Source organism: Eurosta solidaginis, chromosome 5 (genome assembly GCF_040869045.1).
Source record: "Eurosta solidaginis isolate ZX-2024a chromosome 5, ASM4086904v1, whole genome shotgun sequence".
Lineage (NCBI taxonomy): Eukaryota > Metazoa > Arthropoda > Insecta > Diptera > Tephritidae > Eurosta > Eurosta solidaginis.
Window position 1 is genome coordinate 134,646,706 of NC_090323.1, and position 14,449 is coordinate 134,661,154.

The following is a 14,449-nucleotide window of genomic DNA, read 5'->3' on the forward strand; positions in this document are numbered from 1 at the left end:
GTCGACTTTAAAACCGCCTTCGACAGCACGAAAAGGAGCTGCCTATATTCCGCTATGTCTGAATTTGGTTTCCCCGCAAAACTAATACGGCTGTGCAAAATGACGTTGAGCAACACCATCAGCTCAGTCAGAATTGGGAAGGACCTCTCCGAGCCGTTCGAAACTAAACGAGGTTTCAGACAGGGTGACCCCCTATCGTGCGATTTCTTTAATTTGATGCTGGAGAAAATTATACTAGCTGCAGAACTTAACCGCACTGGAACAATATACTATAAAAGCATATGCTGATGACATTGATATCATCGGCCTAAACACCCGCGCTGTTAGTTCTGCTTACTCCAAGCTGGAAAAAGAAGCGGTAAAGATGGGTTTGATGGTGAATGAGGGCAAAACGAAGTACCTGCTGTCATCGAGCAAAGAGTCAGCGCATATGCGCCTTGGCAACCACGCTACTGTTGGCAGCCATAATTTCGAAATAGTAAAAGACTTCGTTTATTTGGGAACCAGCATCAACACTAGCAACAACATCAGCACTGAAATCCAGCGAAGAATCAATCTTGCCAATAAATGCTACTTTGGACTAGGTAGGCAATTGAAAAGTAAAGTCCTTTCTCGGCGAACGAAAATCATACTCTACAAGTCACTTATCGTACCCGTCCTGCTATATGGGGCAGAAGCATGGACCATGACAACAGCAGATGAAGCGGCTTTGGGGGTGTTCGAGAGAAAAGTTCTTCGAAAGATTTATGGACCTCTACGCGTTGGCGATGGCGAGTACCGAAGAAGATTTAATGATGAGCTGTACGAGCTATACGCAGACATCAACATAGTCCAGCGAATTAAAACGCAGCGGCTGCGCTGACTAGGCCATGTTATGCGAATGAAAGATGATGCTCCGGCCAAGAAAGTGTTCCTATCGGAACCCGCCTATGGAAGCAGAGGTAGAGGGCGGCCCCCACTCCGTTGGAAGGACCAGGTGGAAAACGATTTAAACTCCCTTGGTGTGACCAATTGGCGTCGGTTGGCGGAGCGAAGGAGCGACTGGCGCGCCTTGTTGGACGGCCATAACCGTTTAGACGGTTAAGCGCCAATTTAGTAAGTAAGTAACATATCTGCAGTCGCAAGCGATAACGACCTAAGTCGACTTAGGAAATTTGGATGGCGCCGGCTAAATGACTGTTTTTAGGTATTAAACCTCACAATTTTGTGACACGTTTTTGTCTCCTATAATATAATAATATATTGTCTCCCGAGCAAAGTAGTATCAAAATTTGTAAAAAAATTTTTTCAGTTAGAAAAAAGTTTTTCTAATCGAGGTCGCCTCTCGGCAGTGAATTGTGAAACACTCCGAGTGTATTTCTGCCATGAAAAGCTTCTCATCGCAAACTCATCTCCCTCAAAATGCTCTTCGGAGTCGGCATAAAACATGTAGGTCCGGTCCGGCCAATTTGAAGGGTAAAACTAAAAGGAGCACGACGCAAATTGGAAGAGAATCTTGGCCTAAATCTTTTCTTAGGTAAATCGCGCCAAGTATTTATTTTTATACTCAGCTGAGCAGAGCTCACAGAGTATATTAACTTTGTTCGCCTAACGGTAATCCGTAACGGCATAAACTAAACGAGATAGATATACACTTCTCTATATCAAAATGATCTGGGCGAAAAAAGAAATTTATTTAGCCATGTCCGTCCGTCCGTAAACACGATAACTTGAGTAAGTTTTGAGGTATCTTGATGAAATTTGGTATGAAGTTTCCGGGGACTCATCTCAGATCGTTATTTAAAATGAACGAAATCGGACTATAACCACGCCCACTTTTTCGATATCGAAAATTTCGAAAAACACAAAAAGTGCGATAATTCATTACCAAAGACGGATAAAGCTATGAAACTTGGTAGGTGGGTTGACCTTATGACGTAGAATAGAAAATTAGTAAAATTTTGGACAATGTGCGTAGCATCGCCCACTTTTGAAAGAAGGTAATTTGAAAGTTTTGTAACCCGTAATTTGGCATTCGTTGAAAATATCATGATGGAATTTGGGAAGAGCGTTACTCCTATTCCTATATGTGTGCTAAATAAAAATTAGCAAAATCGGATGACGAACACGCCCACTTTAAGTCAAATTATAACAAAAAATTGATTATATTTACAGTATATAAGTAAATTATGTCAACATTCAACTCCAGTAATGATATGGTGCAACAAAATACAAAAATAAAAGAAATTTTCAAAATGGGAGTGGCTCCGCCCTTTTTTATTTAATTTGTCTAGAATACTTTTAATGCCATAAGTCGAACAAAAATTAACCAATCCTTGTGAAATTTGGTATGGGCATAGATTCTATGACGATAACTGTTTTCTGTGAAAATGGGTGAAATTGGTTGAAGCCACGCCCAGTTTTTATACACAGTCGACCGTCTGTCTTTCCGCTCGGCCCTTTACACGATCACTTGAGCAAAAATCGATATATCTTTACTAAACTTAGTTCACGTACTTATCGGAACTCACTTTATCTTGGTATAAAAAATGGGCGAAATCCGACTATGACCACGCCCACTTTTTTGATATCGAAAATTACGAAAAATGAAAAAAAAAAAATGCCATAATTCTATACCAAATATGAAAAAAGGGATGCAACATTTTATTTGGATTGTTTTATTGACGCAAAATATAACTTTAGAAAAAACTTTGTAAAATGGGTGTGACACCTTCCATATTAAGTAGAATAAAATTAAAAAGTTTTGCAAGGCGAAATCAAAAGCCCTTGGAATCTTGCCAGGAATACTGTTCGTGGTATTACATATATAAATAAATTAGCGGTACCCGATAGATGATGTTCTGGGTCACCCTGGTCCGATATCTCCAAAAGGCGTCCACCTATAGAATTAAGGCCCACTCCCTTTTAAAATACTCATTAACACCTTTCATTTGATACCCATATCGTACAAACACATTCTAGATTCACCCCTGATCCACCTTTATGGCGATATCTCGAAAAGGCGTCGACCTATAGAACTAAGGCCCACTACCGTTTAAAATACTCATTAACGCCTTTCATTTGATTCCCATATCGTACAAGCACATTCTGGAGTCACACCTGGTCCACCTTTATGGCGATATCCCGAAATGGTGTCCACCTATAGAGCTCCTTAATACCTTCCATTTGATACCCATGTCATACAAACACATTCCAGGGTTACCCTAGGTTTATTTTCCTACATGGTGATTTCCCCTTATTTCGTCTCCAAAGCTCTCAGCTGAGTATGTAATGTTCGGTTACACCCGAACTTAGCCTTCCTTACTTGTTATATTTAAATTCACCTGAAAATAAAACAAGTTCGGCGTTTTTGAACAAAACGCTATCCGCAAATTCACGTTACAATCTTATTTCAGAAAAACATTAGTAAACGAATGGAGTACTATGTTCCATTTCGTTTGAGAACGCTATGCTCCTTCAATGTTTCTGGACTCCTACGCTGACTTTAGAGATACGGTAGCTCCAGTTTAAAATCTTTCTCTAGTCGATATCAAAGTCATTTTAGTGTTGGTTGGGAAGCAGCATGCGGATATAGATCCTTTGTTTGAGCGTTATGCCTGAACGAATACTTTCGGACTGGTCCTTTTTATTTCCCTATGGGTGCTGTCGGACAGGACCACTTTATACTTCTCTTTGTAAATTTACGGGTATTGTTTGTCTTTTTTGTACTCAACTGATCAAAGATCACATAGTATATTATATATGACATGACGGTAATTTATAATGGCATAAACTAATTGAGATAAATAACGACTTCTATTTATTAAAATGATCGGAGTGAAAAATATGCATGGCTACATGTCTTTTGTTCGTCCGCCTGTGAACACGATAACTTGAGTAGATTCTAAGATATCTTATTAAACATTTGAATGTGGCTCCTTGGCACTCATCTCCCAGCTCTATTTAGTATGAGTGAAATCGGGCAATAACCACGCCCACTCCATATCTATATTTACAATTTTAGAAAACACCAAAATCGTAATTATTCAGTAAATAATGCAGCTAAAATAGCCAAATTTGGTGCTTAGGTTAAAATACTGACCTTTAAATAAAATTTTTCAAATTTAAAAAAGGACTATGGAAAGCATTTATTTGTCAAATACTATTAGTTATAAATCAAAAACGGTTTAAGTTGTCTCACAAAACTTGCTAAACTTATTACCTTTATCATATGGAATAAATATAGAAAAAGTGAGAAAAATCGTTGAAGTGCCACGCCCACTTTTATATTAAAGATCTATAAAAGACCGTTGAGGAATGGAACAGGTCATATCTTCGCGAAAAGTAGCTTTATATGAATACTATTTTACTTACAAAGTATATAAATGCCCGGAAAATGAATAAATAAAAAACTTATGGAAATGGGCGGGGCATCGTCCGTTTTTGAGCAATAATTAATTTACGTTTCAAGAGCCTAAATTATGCGAAGAATTGGCTTGTCGTGAAAAAACTCGGTGCACTTATTTTTTGTACAAAGATAATTTTTTCTAATAGAAGTGGGCAAAATCAGTTCAATAACACGCCCAGTTTTAATAATACTAAGTGACACAAAACAAGCTAAATGAAGTGTACTGTAGAAACTTTCAGCTAAGAATTTAAGGTTCGGTTACACCTCCACTGATTTTTTCAAATTTTAAATCCTAAAAATATATTTTTAGTTTTTTTAGAATTTTATTGGTGTTGTAAAAACACAAACAAGGTTTCAGGAATATTATGATAATGCAATTGAAAGGTACTTTAAATTAGTTAATTTTGGTACGCAGCCCAACTTTTATTTCAAATCTATTGAATTCCATATTTTTTTATTTAATTTAATTTAATTTACTGCATCCCCTTTATTTTATGCATGGTATTGAAGTTTTGTTTTATAATTCACTCAGTTGGTTGCATAAATTTAAGACTGATTACTCGCGACTGTACCCGTAATGAATGATCACAATGCAGCGGAAAATGTGTTTAAAAAAAAGACATAATGTTGATGAGTTTTGTTTTGAAATTTCAACCATACCTATTTTGATGTATGATATAAAGGAAGTCTTCACAATTTTTATATATTTTTATTTGGTCATTTTATTGAATTGTCCCAGTGCTTTTTCTTCTTGCAGCGATAAGTAGACTCCACCAAGGGTTTTGGGGAGTCTTATCGATATTGATGGAAAATATCACCATTAAGGTACTCGTCCGATCATCCCGGGACCGATTTGATATGACCACAGTGAACCTTCTAGATCATCCAATTTCCTCCTTCCATCAGGAACTTGGACCATTACAGCCTTGCCTGCTAAATAAACAGGATTCGTCACGTGTGGGTGAGCTGTAAACTGCGCTGGCAACCCCTTGAATCCCTTGTGGGGACTCCCCATTTAACATATTTTTTGAAATCTCTACCTTATCGGGTAGTTACTTCAAACTGCAAAATTTAAAAATTCGGACGAGTTTTTCAATGGTCATGTTCCCGGTGCCACGTAGCAACAGTTTTTTCTGAAGTATGGTCCAAGTTCCGAACCTCTAGCTCCATGGGAAGTTACCCAAACCCGATTGCAAGATTTGCCAATTCTGACTGAATTTTACGGATAAGCACACTGGGGGAAATCTATGGCAAGATATTGAACTATTGATACCACATTAAAAAAATACTGATAATCCTGGCCCATTAACAAATATTGATTTGCTATCTATGCCCGAAAGCTAGTCCACATAAAATATTTGTAAGAAATATTAAAAAAAATTCTAAGAACTTTATGAAGTTTGGTGCGAACGTTGTTGCAAACAGCCCTGTATTAAGTTTTACCATACGTTATCAAAACTCATTGTTAGCTAGCGACAAACAATACTCGTTAGATTCACAACTTTTATAATTTTTGGAAATAGTTTGACGGCTGAAGATGGTTTTCAGTCATTGATCTTAATACGTATTTCGGGCTCAGAATACGTAAAGAGTGTACAATTATCTTATAATTTTGGAACAAGTATTAAGAATATTGCTAGTTATCAAGACCGGAATAGAGATTGGCTTGTCGTATGATTTTTTTTTGGCCCAAAAAAAAAAAAACTATTTTCGCTTTCGTTTTCGCTCAATCAACAGTGATGGAGTTCAATAAAAGTCATTTATTTATGTATGTTTGTTCATAGATATGTACCAGAGTATATATACTAGACTGGCTCGATTTATTAACCGATATCGCGCCATCGATTTTTCGATAGGATTTGGGCTCAGGAAAAAAGGTCCACTACGCATACCCAAAAAAATTATTTTCGAGACTGCGAAATTTCATTTTTTTACTTTGATTTTTAAGGTTTTTTTCATGACCTACTAAAAAATTTTCATTTGATTGTAAAATTTTCACGTATACCCTGTCCGACCCATTTTTTTTTAACTGTTATCGACAACGTTTTTAGCGGACATTTAAATAAACGTCGGAAAAAAGTAAAAAAAAAAATTAAATTTTGCATGCTCGAAAATTATTTTTTTGGGTATGCGTAGTGGAACTTTTTTTCCTGAGCCAAATCCTATCGAAAAATCGATGGCGCGATATCGGATAACTTTCGTCCATACAAATCGACCCATACATATGTATATTTGCTTTGCTGCAGTTGGAATCCCAAACTTCTCTTATTTTTTCATTTGGTCTAATAGTGCCGTCAATAAATAGTCATTGTTTATTTGACTTGTTGGAGCAACGTTAGTGTATTTCAAGCTCAACTTTGCATCGTCGTCTCTCCGTCTCGGCATGCATACATGTTATCGATGAAAGTGCAAAACTGCTTATCAAACAGCTGCTAAATTGTGTATTAGGTAATTCTCATTCCCAAGGTTTAAGAAGATTATTGGAAAAGGCGATGGCAATTATCCTAAAAAAATGGGTTTCCCCCTTGGATGGCCGCCATATTGAAGATCCTGTCAAACGTTATCAAACGCCATCTTGGACACCTTGTTTGACAGTTAATGTATCTCAGATGTTCGTAAACATTTTCTAGCGGCCCCCGTAGTGTGGTGATAACTTGTTTCGCCTACCACACCGAAGGTCCTGAGTTCAAGTAACGGACAAAACAACATCGAAAATTTAGAATACAGTTTTTCAAAGCCCCTCGGCAGTGATTTGGCAAACAATCCGAGAGTATTTTTGTCATGAAAAACTGCTCAGTGAATACTCAGCTCCTTGCATATGCTGTTTGGAGTCTGTAGAAAACATGTGGGTCCCGTTTCGCCAATTTCGTGAAATAATTAAAAGATGCACGACGCAAATTGGATGAGAAGCCAAAACCGGCCTAAATCTCTTCGGAGGTGAATCGCGCCAAGTATTTATTATTTTTTTAATCGCTATACTCAGCGCACAATCATGTTTGCCTAAACTAAAGTCAATACCAACAGGACTCACATTAGAGTGCACATATTCTCCATTAAGTTAAAGAAAAAAGCATTTCAAATTGAAGCTAAGCCTTATAAGGTCGTTTAATAAAAAAAAAGTTCCTCCTTAAGCCTGGATATGAAAGAAAAAGGACTTCGTGAAGGTCGGGTGAAAATTTTAATCACAGTTCTTTGCAAACGTTGTCTGTTAATTGGTGACAAAAACAGGTTTATTCGTGAAAAATATTTAAAAAATCGAGTTTGATGGGAGAATCATACCCCTAGGGAGTACTTCTTAAATTGATTTTATCAAAGATTTAAATCGGTAGACGCTCCTGATTGCTAGTTTTTTCGGTAGCTCACAAATATTTATTCAACTCAAAAAGTCGGTAGCATTAGCTTATACAATTTGTTGAGTTAGCATTGCTCATCCATCCTTCAGTGCATCCCCTTGTCTATCCGTGCGAAGACTCGTGCTCATTTTTTTTTGTAAAAAATATCAATTAAATCAAAGTGTTGTGATGAAACTTGACAAACTACTTTTTTTGATACCGAGTAAGGTTCGTACTAAAAAGGGGTGCTATCCGTATGAAATTTTTTTAATAAATATAGTTTCCCGATATTTCAATACCTAATCGCGGCGTTATCAAATTTGGCGCCTAGGTTGTCTACGTAGAGCTAATTAAATTTGCATGAAAATAAAAAAAAAAAAAAATGGTGTGACAACGCCTACTTATTAAAAGCGGTAGAGACTGTTCCGGGAACAAGTAAGGGTGTCTAAGTTCGGGTGTAACCGAACATTATATACTCAGCGTGAGTATCATTTGTACAGTTCATTTCTTATAAGGGATTTGTTTTTTTTCGAAGCTCTAGAAATGTCGTGTAAGGCTTAATCGGAATAGGGGAGTGACAACGCCCATTAAAAAATTTCCCAATTTCCTCCTACAATAAAATTTCACTTACTCATTGATACAAAACTATTTTTCGCTAAGAAATAGTTTTTTATTCTAGTCTACGACATCTTTTATATGGAAGTAGGAGTGGTCTTTAACCGATCCCGTCCATTTTTACTAGAAATACATATTTCATGCTATAAGGAAAGTATGTATTCCTAATCTTATTATGATATGTTAATTCTTCTTCGAACTATGGCTCCCGAAAATAGATTCATTTTGAGTATTTTGATATATGGAAGTCTATATTTATCTCGATTCGTTTATGACGTTTTGATCAACCGTTATGTTACCAAAGTTAATATACTCTGTGTGCAAAGCAAAGCTCAGTTTATCGTTCCTAACATTTTGATATTTATCTCTCTTATTTAAATGTACTGTTAGGTGCTACAATTAATATACTCTGTGTACTATAGATAGATATAAACCGCGTAATAGTCTTGGTATAAAGTAATTTTAGATCCACCTGTATTGTGTTTCAAAAAGTAAATACGCCGTTTTTCAATTTTCTGCTGGGACGCTTTCAATGACCAATAATTACGGTCACGTGTTTTCAATTGTATGTAATAGCAGCCTTTCCCATGTTTGAAAGTTTGTCACATACACGAATGCTGTGACATGAATAAATACGAATGTTCAGATGAGGCGGTAAAGAAAGATTTTAATGGGAGATATCAATTGTATGTACTCTTTGACATATCGGTCTTGAGTGGTCTGATATCAGAGAATACATATGAACGTATACAAATCCATACATGCATAAAGTTGTGCAAAAGTCCATAGATCAACTTCGTTTATCAGCTATACAGATAGATACGTCAGAAATGGCATTAGTTAAACAGTTAAATGTTAGATTCATGAATGGAAGCTCTAAGAATGCGAGGTACTAGGATCATCAATGATATTTGTAAACGAACGTAATACGAGCACTTGTGCATATAAATGTTGTTGTATTTATTTATTTGCGATTGCATTTGGTTGTCAGTGGTGTGGGTTGTTGAATAAAGACACGCGTCTAAATAGAGGGACTAATTAATGCCTTATAAATTGTGTAAACGTATAAATTTATATAGTACGTAAACAACTGTCAAATTTTGTATCATTTACACAATTTGTTTACATTTACGCGCATATTTCATGGTGTAAACATGGTAAACTCAAAGGAATGCAACCTTACAAACATAACAGCCGTAATTTTCATCAAAATCTCTAACATCAGCAAGTCATTTACAAGACTATCTTAGTAAGAAGTTTTAGTTTTGATTTTTCACTTAATCTTGTAATTTTTTAATTTGTATAATAACCTCAATTTATTTTAACAATAATACAGCTGATCGATAGTTAAGTATGTCAAGAATATTATCAGCTGCCTTCATATAACAGCGTATGTAAATGGATATACATAATTTTACGCCTTATAAATCTATATGCTTTAATGTAAGAAATGTAAGCCGCGATAACCTCCGAAGAGATTTTAGGCCGAGCTTCTCTTCCTATTTCCGTCGTTCTCCTTTTTAATTTTTCCTACAAATGGGCGGGATGGGACCTACATGTTTTATGCCGACTCCGAACAGTATAAATATACGGCAGAAATACATTTCTAGTGCCTTGCAAACACTGCCAAGGGGCGACCCGGCTTAGAAAAATTGTCTTCTAAATGAAACACTTTGTTTCTAAAATGTGATGTTGCTTTGCCCGGGGCGTGAGCCCAGGATCTTCGGTGTGGTAGGCGGAGCACGATACCATCATACAACGGCGGTCCCCTTATATTTGTATTTATAAGCAAATGTACATATTTCTTTTCTTAGAATGTGAGAGTAGACTTAGACCACGTTTAACACGCAGTAATCTACAATAAATACTCAATAGATAATCTACGCGCTTACATATGGTCCACCCCTAGGAACTAGATTTTATATATTTTTTTACATTTCTCTTTTATTTCGTGCTTCCCATTAGAGATTACACTCTATGGAAAAAATCGGCATCTCTAAAATTTGTTCATAATTACCGATTATCGAAGAAAAAAATTGTATGGGAAATCTAGTTATTTAGTTATTTAAATAACGATTATATGTGAACTAGGTATTAGTGCACACCACAAACTAGAAGTTAGAGGAGTTTTAGTATTCCAAAAGCATGTAAAATTATACTTACATTTAACATTATTGCTATGTATACAATTTATGATCAATTGACAGCAGACAGACAGCAGACAGACAGCATAGAAAGCAGTGTCCAGTTAGTATGCACATCGTGAGCCTTAAGTCTTCTCTCTTCACAGATATAAGCAACTTTGTGAGTCTTATATCGTAGGATTTGCACATGAACTTAGAAATTTCGCAGCCGCTCGCTTTTCTCCACGCATGGCTTGCTTGATGGATCGGTCACATGCACCTCCTGTCTCCTTTCTCCCAAATGCATTGCGACGTCTCTCGTCGATTCATCGAGTGCTGCACCTTCTTTTGCCAACTCATCGACCTTTTCGTTACCTTCTATCCCTTTGTGATCTACACAGATATTTGGCCGGCCTGAGCGAGGTTTTTCGAATGTTTTGGTGTAGAATACACTTAAAGAAAATTGAGTGATTTTGGCTTGGATGTTAATAGTTTGAGGCGCTTATGGTATGCAGATATCGAGGTATAGTAACTTTACTAAAGCTTACTTACTTACTTAATTGGCGCTTAACCGTCTAAACGGTTATGGCCGTCCAACAAGGCGCGCCAGTCGCTCCTTCGCTTCGCCAACCGGCGCCAATTGGTCACACCAAGGGAGTTTAAATCGTTTTCCACCTGGTCCTTCCAACGGAGAGGGGGCCGCCCTCTACCTCTGAGTTCCGATAGAAACACTTTCTTGGCCGGAGCATCATCATTTATTCGCATAACATGGCCTAGCCAGCGAAGCCGCTGCGTTTTAATTCGCTGGACTATGTTGACGTCTGCGTATAGCTCGTACAGCTCATCATTAAATCTTCTTCGGTACTCGCCATCGCCAACGCGTAGAGGTCCATAAATCTTTCGAAGAACTTTTCTCTCGAACACTCCCAAAGCCGCTTCATCTGCTGTTGTCATGGTCCATGCTTCTGCCCCATATATCAGGACGGGTACGATAAGTGACTTGTAGAGTATGATTTTCGTTCGCCGAGAGAGGACTTTACTTTTCAATTGCCTACCTAGTCCAAAGTAGCATTTATTGGCAAGATTGATTCTTCGCTGGATTTCAGTGCTGATGTTGTTGCTAGTGTTGATGCTGGTTCCCAAATAAACGAAGTCTTTTACTACTTCGAAATTATGGCTGCCAACAGTAGCGTGGTTGCCAAGGCGCATATGCGCTGACTCTTTGCTCGATGACAGCAGGTACTTCGTTTTGTCCTCATTCACCATCAAACCCATCTTTACCGCTTCTTTTTCCAGTTTGGAGTAAGCAGAACTAACAGCGCGGGTGTTTAGGCCGATGATATCAATGTCATCAGCATATGCCAGTAATTGCACGCTTTTATAGTATATTGTTCCAGTGCGGTTAAGTTCTGCAGCTAGTATAATTTTCTCCAGCATCAAATTAAAGAAATCGCACGATAGGGAGTCACTCTGTCTGAAACCTCGTTTAGTTTCGAACGGCTCGGAGAGGTCCTTCCCAATTCTGACTGAGCTGATGGTGTGGCTCAACGTCATTTTGCACAGCAGTATAAGTTTTGCGGGGAAACCAAATTCAAACATAGCGGCATAAATCGGCGGCTTTAAAATCGACGAAGAGGTGATGTGTGTCGATTCTCTTTTCACGGGTTTTTTCCAAGATTTGGCGCATTGTGAAAATCTGGTTCTTGGTAGATTTACCAGGTCTGAAGCCGCACTGATAAGGTCCAATCAGCCGGTTCACGGTGGGCTTCAATCTTTCGCACAATACACTTGAAAGGACCTTATATGCGATATTAAGAAAACTGATTCCACGATAGTTGGTGCATTTCCCAGTATCCCCCTTCTTGTGGACTGGGCAAAGAACACTGAGATTCCAACCGTCGGGCATGCTTTCGTCCGCCCATATTTTGCTAAGAAGCTGCTGCATGCGCCTTACCAACTACTCGCCGCCGAACTTGAATAGCTCCGCAGGCAATCCATCAGCGCCCACGGCCTTGTCGTTTTTCAATCTGGTTATTGCTATTCTAACTTCGTCATAATCGGGCTGGGGGACATATATTCCATCATCATGGATTGCGGGATCGGGTTCTTCATCTCTGCGCGGGGAATTGCTGCCTCCATTTAGGAGAGCAGAGAAGTATTCCCTCCATAATCTAAGCACTCTCTGGACATCAGTTACAAGGTCGCCGTTTTCATTCATACAGGAGTTTGCCCCGGTCTTGAAACCTTCCGTCTGTCGCCATATTTTTTTCCTAGAATTTTCGGGCGTTATTCCTGGTGGCTAGCAGCTCAAGCTCCTCGCACTCACGCCTTTCTGATTCTGCTTTTTTCTTCCTGAAAAGGCGTCTCGCTTCCCTTTTCAACTCACGATAGCGTTCACACACTCCTCTTGTCGAGCTCGCTTTTAACGTAGCCCTGTAGGCAGCATCTTTTCCTTCGGTTGCAATGCGGCATTCTTCATCGTACCAGTTGTTTTTTTCATGGCCGCCGGTAACCAATTTTTTCCTCGGCGGCTGTACGAAGTGCTTTGGAGATATGCTCCCACTGCTGCTGTATTCCTTCACGATGAGTTGTGCTCTCAGAGGGCAGGTGTGAGAGTCGAGTTGCGAAATCATTGGCAGTCTGTTGTGATTGAAGCTTTTCGACGTCTAGCTTTCTTTGTGTTTTTTGTTCCTTGGTTATAGCCGCGTTGAGGCGGGTGAGTATTTTGGCTGCAACGAGATAATAGTCCGAGTCGATGTTAGGTCCTCGGATCGTGCGCACATCTAAAACACTGCCGTCCGTCTTCCACAACGTGATCGATCTGATTGCGAGTATTTCGATCAGGAGACAGTAGCTTGATGTATCTTTTTATGCATGAACCTCGTGCTGGATGTGACCATGTTTCGAGCACCTGCAAAGTCCTCAGTCCGTTAAGAGAAGTTTCATTGTGTAGGCTGAACTTTCCGATTGTAGGGCCAAAAACACCTTCTTTGCCCACCCTGGCGTTAAAGTCGCCAAGCACGACTTTTATATCATGACGGGGGCAGCGCTCGTATGTACGTTCTAATTTTTCATAAAAAGTGTCTTTCACCTCATCGTCTTTCTCCTCTGTCGGCGCATGGGCGTAGATGAATGATATATTAAAAAATTTTGCTTTTATTCGGATAGCGGCGAGACGCTCGTCCACAGGCGTGAACGCCAGCACTTGGCGACAAAGTCTCTCTCCCACCACGAATCCGACGCCGAAACTGCGCTTATTCGTATGGCCACTCCAATATATGTCACAATTTTTGATCTTCTTTCTTCCTTTCTTCGTCCAACGCATTTCTTGGATGGCGGTGATGTCAGATTTTGCTTTGACGAGGACATCAACCAGCCGGGCATCTGCGCCAATCCCATCCAGGGAGCGGACGTTCCAGGTCCATGCCTTCAATTCATTGTCCTTCAAACGTTTGCCATGGTCGTCATCAATAGAGAGTGTATTTATCCGAGGCTTTTTGCTATATTTCTTTGGAGTATGGTTTTACGAGGCGGGTCCCAATCCCAGCGCACAACCCGCTCAGCGGGGGTGAAAATATTACTTGGCACGTTTATATAGCGAGCCGCTTGCTCCAAGACAGACGCCCGCTTGCAGCCGCACCTAGAGGTGTACAGACGCTGCCGATTAGATCTCCCCCGGCTAGCCCTTAAACCGATTATGTCAGAGTGGCCTAGCCAGGTTGTCGCCTTCTCACATTAGCTCACCGCTAAACGGATGTTTAGCGGCTACCCAGAGGATACTTGGCCGCAAGCGACCGGCAGTAGTGAGCTGCTTGAACCGCATGCAAAAGAATCGCTCTGGCCATTCCCACGTGAATTGCGGCCAGAAGCTTTCCCCACTTTCGTGGACTTCTACACACGGCCCCACCCTCCACCCTTTACTAAAGCTAAATCAACCTAATATCGTCTTAGTACAGTGCGTTTGCCACTCGATTCAATTCCCTATTCACCTG